Raw genomic sequence first — 9,899 nt, forward strand, 5'->3', positions numbered from 1 at the left:
GATTTTTGAAAGTGTATGTTTGGAGTGTCGCTTTATATGGAAGTGAAACTTGGACAATCGGAGTATCTGAGAAGAAAAGATTTTGAAATGTGGTGCTATAGGAGAATGTTAAAAATCAGATGGGTGGATAAAGTGACAAATGAAGAGGTATTGCGGCAAATAGATGAAGAAAGAAGCATTTGGAAAAATATAGTTAAAAGAAGAGACAGACTTATAGGCCACATACTAAGGCATCCTGGAATAGTCGCTTTAATATTGGAAGGACAGGTAGAAGGGAAAAATTGTGTAGGCAGGCCACGTTTGGAGTATGTAAAACAAATTGTAGGGGATGTAGGATGTAGAGGGTATACTGAAATGAAACGACTAGCACTAGATAGGGAATCTTGGAGAGCTGCATCAAACCAGTCAAATGACTGAAGACAAAAAAAAAAAAAATTTATTCTAACTAGACATCTGTTGATTAAACATAGAGTGATATTAAAGTATGGGAACGGCTTCATATTTCAAAACTGAGGGATGCTAGAAGGTAGAAACAAATGCAGATTTACATAGTTACAAAATTACTTTCTTTGGTCATTTAAAATTTTTCTCCACCATTCTGAATCTGCAATATTAAATCAAACTTTTATTTATTTTTTAAAATAAGAAGGTGAACATATTATAAATAATTTTAATGTAAAATTTTACAAAAGAAACAATGGTGGAGACCATTTCTCAATAAATGCCTTCATTTTTTAGTTATAACCAGTCAAAGTTGCAAATAAGAAAAAATGGCTCGTCTATTTATAGGTTGTATAGGAACCATGAAATAGCCTGTCAAGTCTCCAAATCTGTTTCCTCTAGATTATTATTTTTGGGGTTACTTAAAACATAATGCATACAAAACAAAACATGTAAATATTGACAACTTTAAAAGGCGTATAACTGATGAATCTGCACATGTACCACGGAGACGGGCAGGTTGTGAAGGTTGTTATTAGTGTTTGAACCATTAATTAACTGTTTAAAGTGTGTTATCGGATGTAAATATGAAGCTAATATGAAATAAAAAAGTTACTGTGGGGTGTTTTTCCTCATTTTATTACTACTGCAGTTTTTTTCAATTTTTCCAACGTAGATTGCTTGTTACTCAAGAACGAAAACATTTATCGAGAAACAGTTTTCACCATCGTTTTACTCATAATACGAGGGTTATTTTTTTTTTCAAGGTCCAATCGGTCGCAAAATAAAAACCCGCAGAAAAATCGGATGAACCTTTGCACATATATGTTACGCAGCATCTCTAGTATGGCCTTCAATCACGCAGTGTCACTTCGTTTAGTTCTGAACACGCAGCTAGCATGTAAACATGTCTACAACAATACCATCTACCGCCAAGTGTGAAGTGCGTACGGTAATTTGATTTCTTCAGGCTGAGGGGTGTAATGGAGCTGAAATTCATCGACGAATAAGTAACGTGTACGATGAAACTTCAATGAGTGACAGCAAAGTGCAACAATGGTGCAGGAACTTTAAAGCAGGACGTACAGATATTCATGATGCAGGCGGTCAGGGAAGGAAGCGAGTGTCAACCGTAACAAAGCTGTAACAAAGAAGCTCCTGCAACGTTTTTGTTGGGAAGTGTTTGATCACCTACCATACAGCCCGGACTTGGCTCCATCCAATTTTTACGTCTTTGTTCACATGAAACGCTAGCTAGGAGGACAACATTTTGGCATAGACATCGAGCTGCAGACCAGCGCAGAAACATGGCTGAAAACACAGGCGGCTCGGTTCTATGATGAGGGTATTGGAAAGTTGGTACCACGCTACGACAAATGTCTAAATCGGAATGGCAACTATGTAGAGAAATAGCGTAACTATGTAAATACTTTTTACAAATAAAATTTTTTTTATTTTCACTGTGGTTTTAATTTCGTGACTGATCGAACCTTGAAAAAAAAATAATCCTCGTATCTTACATTAAAATCATGTATCATATGTCCATCTTTCTATTTTTTTTCTATTTTCCTCATGTGAATGTTGCAATCTGTTCAACTAGTGAACAATAAGGAACACCTTCCCCACAAGGCCCAAGAGATGAGGACGATATTATATGACATGTAATCTTGTACAGACCAGGCTGAATATTCCTGGTTGACCTGAGACTGCACAAGACTACTCTTCATTCACATTAATACATATCATTATCATTCATTCTCTGACATAATACCTTACAGTGATTTTGGAGGCTAAACAGAAAAGGTGAGAGAGAGGCTGACCATTCCTGAGACATATGGTTAATTAAACCCCAACCATCAAAGAACACCGTATCCAAATCTGTAAAAAGCAACTATCTTTTGTCTGGATTTGAACCTCAGAACCTTCTACTTTGTTGCAACGAGTTAACCACTAGACCAGCTCAATTGACAACCTTTCTATTTTTAAAAAAATGTGGGGAATGAAGTTTTTTTATTTTTTGGTGGACAAAAATTTAAATGGAACATAAAATAGTAAGTATGTAAATCTGTACTTATTTCTACTTCCAAGTATCCCTCAGTTTTGAAATATGAAACTGTTCCACATTTTAATATCATTTTGTATATTTCTTTATCCAAGTCAATGAATGATATTTCTATCCTTATAGGTATGTTTGAAGCACCTTCAGATAGATTCACCTTTTACAGAGCTGTAAACTTTCTCAAAATTATTGTATATGTTCACCATTTTTTTTATAACCAGGTGTTTAGTGGTATATATTAAATTAACAGTCCTTTTTCTTGGGCATTTTCTTTACACAATGCTTCATTAATGAATATTTAATCAAAACAGTAATATTGTTTTTTGTAAAAAAAATAATCTTGAAATTAAAAATTTTAGCTTTTTAAATTGATTAAACGTATTTTAGATCATTAGACAATATATACAAATTTGCAATAAGTTCTTTTTCAAAAGCCAAAATATTATGATACATCCAAAAATTATTCTTTTTATATCCTGATTACATGTTACATCTTTTGTTAAAGGATTCCTCTTAGGCATAAAAAATATGAACTTTTATTGACTTATAATTTGTTTTATAACAGATGAACATCAAAATTCTTCATGTTGTGATAACTTTTGTTGATATAAATATAATTCATCCTAATTCTTTTGAAATTCCATTTTCTATCCCAACTCATTATTTTTTTGTTTATTTTCAAACTAATTCATCTCCTAGAAATAACTTAGCTCATTTCATTATTTCTGTTTATATTAAATTTATAGGTTTCTCAAGGTGAACAAGATTATCGACAAATCTTAATATTTTCTCTTTAGATTATTCTAAAGGATTCCTCTCTTTAAAGGATTTGAATGGGATAAAGGCTCCTGGGATAGACAGGATACCTGTAGAATTACTTTGCAGTGCAGGTAAAGAAACAGTAGTTAAGTTATACAAACTGGTGTGTAATATTTACGAAAAAGGGGAAGTTCCATCAGACTTCAAAAAGAGTGTTATTGTCATGAAAACCAAAGAAAGCAGAAGCAGATAAATGTGAAGAATAGAGAAAAATTAGCTTAACTAGTCATGCATCAAAAATCTTAACTAGAATTCTGTACAGTAGAATTGAGAGGAGAATAGAAGAAGTGTTAGGAGAAGACCAATTTGGTTTCAGAAAAAGTATAGGGACAAGGGAAGCAATTTTAGCATTCAGATTAATATTAGAAAGATATTAAAAAAAAAGAAACCAACATACATGACATTTATAAACTTAGAAAAGGCATTTGATAACGTTGACCGTAATAAAATGTTCAGCATTTTAAAAAATTTAGGATCAAGTATAGAGATAGAAGAACAATTGCTTACATTTACAAGAACCAAACTGCAACAGTAATAATCGAAGAGTATAAGAAAGAAACAGTAATAAGAAAGGGTCTGACAAGGATGTTCCTTATCCCCATTACTTTTTAATCTTAAAATAGAACTAGTAGTAAATGATGTTAAAGAACAGTTTAGATCAAGAGGAACAGTGCAAGGTAAAAAGATAAAGATTCTATGATTTTCTGATGATATATAATTCTAGCTGAGAGTAAAAAAAGATTTAGAAGAAACAGTGAATGGCATGGATGAAGTTCTAAGCAAAAACTACCGCATAAAAATAAACTAGAACAAGATGAAAGTAATAAAGTGTAGTAAAAATAAAGTAGATGGATCACTGAATATAAAAATAGGATGAGAAAACTGTGAAGGTAGAAGAATTTTGTTATTTGGGATGTAAAATTACTAAAGATGGATGAAGCAGGAGCAATATAAAATGACGAATAGCACAGGCAAAACGAGTTTTCAGTTAGAAATATAATTTGCTAACATCAAAAATTAATTTAATTGTCAGGAAAACATTTTCGAAAGTATATGTTTGGAGTGTAGCTTTATATAGAAGTGAAACTTGAACGATCGGAGTACCTGAAAAGAAAAGATTAGATGCTTTTGAAATTCGGTGCTATAAGAGAATGTTAAAAATCAGATGGGTAGATAAAAGTGAAAAATGGTGCTGCAGCAGATCGATGAAAAAAGAAGCATTTGGAAAAAAAATCGCTAAAAGAACAGACAGACTTATAGGCCACATCTTAAGGCATCCTGGAATAATAGCTTTGATATTGGAGGGATGTGTAGATGGGAAAAATTGTGCAGGCAACAATGTTTGGAATATGTAAAACAAATTGTTAGGGATGTAGGATGGAGGATGTAGGGGGTATACTGAAATGGAATGACTGGCACTAAATAGGGAATCTTGGAGAGCTCCACCAAACCAGTCAAATGACTGAAAACAAAAAAGAGATTGGTCTCTTCTATTTTCAAGTCTGTTGTTGCTTTTTTTATATGAACTTCTTTACTTCTTTTTATACATTCATGAAGAATGTAACAAACTTTCAGATCGTGTGTTCTACTAATCAAAGTAAGGAAGAAATTTCATATAAACATAGGTTCAGAAGTACTTCATTAGCAAGTATTGGCTGGCAAAATATTTCACCCTGATTTCTGCACCTTTGGTAAAATTAAGCCATAATGTAATTCTTAGAACCAAATTAAGTGGTTTCATATAAAATCTGACCTAAGAAATTTAAAAAATAAGTCCCAGAACTATATTATTAATAGTTTTGAGAAATATGGTGTAAAAGACAAAAGATTGGGATCGAAAAACACACTATTTTGTGTTATAAGGGTTACTAACTTTGTTAAATGGGTAATGAATCACTCTGTGGTGTGTGTGTGTGTACGTGTGTGTGTGTGTGGGGGGGGGCGCGCGCGCACACTTGTAATATATCTAAGTTGAAACCAACAGAAAGAAAGTGGATATACACTTATTTCTTTCAAATTCAAAATTTCTTCTGGAATTATATTCTATTTATGACAATTCGATTGTTTTGTAAATAACTTTGCTTTCTCTATATTACATTCTTTTTTAATGTGAAATAAATAAACTTTTTATTCTATTTTATATTACAAAACAAAATAGATATTTTTGAGACTATTAGTTATCTAACAATCTATCGACTCATCATTCACAAATTAATCTATAATCTCACCAAGATCATGTAGTAAAAGTAGAAAAATAATTATATTTATGTGAATACATTTCATTATGATTTCAGTGAGTTATACAGATGATAATCTTATCTGATGAACCTGTCCATACATTCCTACACAATTTACTACCTACACTCATTCCCGTAATAGGTACCATATTCAGTCAACATTACTTGACAGTTGTTAAACATGTCATATAATATGTATTCTGTATAGCGTGTTTATTTTCAATGCTTTCTATTGAATCTGTGGAGATAAATGTTCAAATCAATATAATAAAATGAACATGTTAAAAAGTATCATAAAAAACATTATGATTTCATAACTCATGTAAAAAAATATATGGTTGTTTACAAAATTAAAATAAAAAGTAAAATAATTTAATTCAATTGGCACTAGCATTCAAGATCATTACAAAAACTAATAATTTAATGGGAAATTTTTGATTGGTCAGTATGATTAATTCTTTTATTTTAAATATCTATAACTTAAGTTTGATTATGAACTAATATGTTAACCGTAAGAGTACTAAAAAACTTGTTATATGATTTGCTACCTTTTACTCTTTTATGGAGAGTTGTTTACATCCAGAAAATAAATTGTGTGGTTAGAATATACTGTGGCAGAATGGTAGTGTCTCAGCCTTTCATTCAGAAGTCCCAGGTTTGATCCTAGTCAAGCATGGCATTTTCTCCATATGCTAAAATAAATTCCATTTCCATATCCCACACACAAGCTACAAGTGTACGTGGCGATATTATCAAGAAAAAAAGTTTTTTTAATGTAAAACAGCCAACTTAGGACAAAAGGATATTAAATTTTTCTAGTTTCTTTTCTTTTTGCCATATATTTTTCATATTTTTTGCGTGGCTTTATTTTCGCTTCCATTTCTCCTGTCCTTTTTTTGGCACAAGAAGATTTTATATCATAAATTTTGTTCAGAAGTTTTCTCTATCTCTTCAAGCCTATCCCTTGGAGGGCCTCTTCCATCTGGTTTAGCTAATTCAATTGCTTTTCATGTTTTACAGCTTTTCAAAAATTTATTTATTTAATCTGTTTGGGTCCATCATGATCATAAGCCACCAGAAATTTAATCTTCTTTTTCTTATCACTGTTTCTAGGTCTTTGTGATTTTGACTAATCTCCCTATTACATTTCAGTTTGTATCCACCATCTGGACCATGGATTTCCTTTGGAAGCTTCTTTCGAACTTGAGCAAATTTTTGAGATCGCTTAGGTCTCACTGCCAAATAAAATTGATTTTATTGCAGTCATGTCTTAATTTCAGAATCTTGATAAGAGTTTTCTTTTTTTAGATGTCTTTGGTGATAAATTTAAGCTATTCCAATTTTAATATTCTATTTTTAATTGATGTTTTATCTATTGTAATCTCTCTGTATTGCTTACAATTTCTCCTAGAACTTAAAGTGATTGGTGATTTTATTTATCTTTCCATATGTAATCCCTATTACCTTTAGAATGAATGATTTGATATACATCATGATTTCCTGACGAATTTGCTGTTTACTTTTTTTAATAATATGCAATAATTAATACTTAATTTTTTCAATTATCATAATTCTTTTTTTCATAAAGAAAAAACTGAACCAATGGTTCAGTTCGTGTTTATAATAAATATTTAAATTTATATAATACATCTAAGTTTTAATATCTGTTATGAAAAATATAAAACACATTCCTATTGAATAACTCTACCAAAATAAGAAATAGATTTAAAAACTTGAATACAATATAAGTTTAAGAACAAAATACATAAGACAATGATCCAGGAATAAACAATTTTTTATTAACAATAAAAATATTATTTTAGATTTCATTTTATTTATTTTTGTTAAATATATTTAAATCAAAAAAAGTACACTATTATTGTCCTCTTACGAATCTATTATAGCCAATTAAATAAAATAAATAAACTAAGATACGTTAATTATTGTTTTACATTGGACAAACATGATAGTTTCAATCAAAGATTATATTTATATAATATATTAATGCTGAATCAATATTTGATAACCATCTCAAAGAAGTAAATTATAAATTGAATAACTTCTTTATCCATTTACTTATCACAACAAAAACAAGCTGATTTCTTACTACAGCTACCGATAGTGAATTTTATATGTGAAAAATACTGTGGCTGACCAGGACTCAAACCTGAAACCACTAGGAGTGGTTGCATTTCTGCTTTTAATCTGCTGGCTTATTATAATAATAATAATAACAAATTATTAATTTTCCACTTCACATATACAAAAAAGAGAAAACTTAATAATATACTTGAAAATTATTAAATATTCAAACACACAATAGTGTGTTCGACATATTCATCCTAAATGAACAGTTACAATTTAAATCTAGCTTTTCAAACAAATTCTAAATATGTTTTCCCAACTTAAAAAATAAACTTCCTGGAGTAATATCAGATATCAGACAGGAAAACAACAGCACTACTCAATGAAGGTGATCGAAATTGTAACCAAAAGCATTGCAATATAAGTTTTAGATTTTTTTTTCTTTATATAACATGTACATTATAAAATCAAACTCAAAATTGGTCCTTGAACATTCTAGATTATTCCTGTCCAAACGGGCATACTACCCATGTACAATTTTATGTAACGGTCTAGGTTCATGTATAGAATCTGTTATAGGCTCTGTAACTTCCTTTGCCACTTTCTAATTACACTCAATTCTTAAATATTAATTACCATCTCAGTTCAAATGAATGCATCATATATTAATTTTTGTAGATTGTTATATTTTCATTACTTCTCCATACGCAGTTTCCATATTTTGCTTTTAGATTTATTCGTTTCACTGCTTCTTCTATTCTTTCAGAAGTATTTAAAGCATTTCATTTTCAATCTTTGAAAAGATATCAGTATCAAAATCTTTTACTCTACCTTAAATCATCTAAAGTATTCATAAAATAAAATCATTTAATTCCTTCTATTGGACATCACCTAAAACACACAGATGTGACATATCATTATTGACTCTCTCCTTTTCATATTTCTTTCTACATACATTTTTAAAAATCTCATCTTTACACTTTACAGTATCTGCTTGTAAATACTCGCCTTTGTCAAGTCTCATTACTAAACTCATAGGACATTAAATTATCTGTGAGTACATAAAATATATAGATAATTTATTTCTACTACGGTGAAATTTTGATATCCTAAAAACTATAAATAGTTAGCTTATTTAATATATGTTTGTTTTCAAATATAATTTTTAATTGCATATATAGATTTTAAGTGAATCATATCGCTTTAATTTTATCCTTAGAAATCTGTTGATTGTATTTTACTGCAATATTATAAGATTTAAAATAGTTCATTGATTGTATCATAACAAAATATAAAACTTTATTAAACTATGAATAGTAGTATTTGGTAGAACGTTATATTAATAGTGTTTAAAAATGTTGTATTAAGTATATATATATATATATATATATATAAGGAAATTAATATATCCGAAAAATTAAAATTTGTTATTAAAGATCCGAATTCCAATTTTAAAGTAAGAACTTTTAATTATACCAAAAGGGTTTATTCAGAAGATGATCGTAAAGCAAGATCATTAAGAATGACTAAATATTGGGAGAAAGTAAAAGCTAAGAACTTAATGGCCAAAAGATCGGCAAAAAAGACTTGAATTATTCTGACTAAAGTGGTCCTTTGCGGCCTTAAAAGTAAAAAAAAAAAAATTATACTAATATTTTTTTTGTTTTTGTTTGTTTAGATTATACAGTTCTCATCAGGTGGTATCTAGTCATTATAAAAAACGAGAATCAACAGTGAGCGAAACGACTACAATGACATTAGTTGGTCCATCATCAGCTGGTACTGGATCAAACCGTGTATCAAATGGATCAATGGGTCCAGGTTTAACGATTAGAGCACCTGTGAGTCCATACCTTGAAGCACCAATGGAAAACGCTGTATAGAATACAGATAAACTTTACTTATTATCATTTTATAAATTACTATATAATATTGTGTTTTATTAATATATTAAATTAAGATATACATATATATTGTATAATGTATTGTCTATGATTTGTCTGGATAATTCATAAAATACCTAAAAATATGAAGATATATATTTTCACATTTTCCCCGTAAAATGTTTTATTCATACTTTATTTCTTTTTTATATCAACATTATCATTTTCCAATAATGTTATCGAATATTGTAAAACTACAAACTGGATTTTTTAATTCTATACAGAAGTTAAATTTTGTCCTTCTAATGGTAATTTATTTATTCCAATGGTACTTTCTTAAATTAAATAATAATTAAAAGCCATAATATATATATA

At 29.5% G+C, this 9,899-nt stretch overlaps 1 protein-coding gene across 1 annotated transcript in view; it reads left to right on the plus strand.

The window, feature by feature from the left end:
• The window catches only part of LOC142333875 (diuretic hormone receptor-like), a 635,861-nt gene extending 626,336 nt beyond the window's left edge, over window positions 1-9,525 (plus strand). The window contains exon 13 of the mRNA XM_075381453.1: window positions 9,320-9,525. The gene's annotated coding sequence lies outside the window, so the exon portion shown is untranslated. The remainder of the gene's footprint in view (window positions 1-9,319) is intronic.
• Window positions 9,526-9,899: the final 374 nt, after the last annotated feature.

The sequence above is a fragment of the Lycorma delicatula genome, chromosome 13 (genome assembly GCF_047948215.1).
Source record: "Lycorma delicatula isolate Av1 chromosome 13, ASM4794821v1, whole genome shotgun sequence".
In the NCBI taxonomy this organism is placed as follows: domain Eukaryota; kingdom Metazoa; phylum Arthropoda; class Insecta; order Hemiptera; family Fulgoridae; genus Lycorma; species Lycorma delicatula.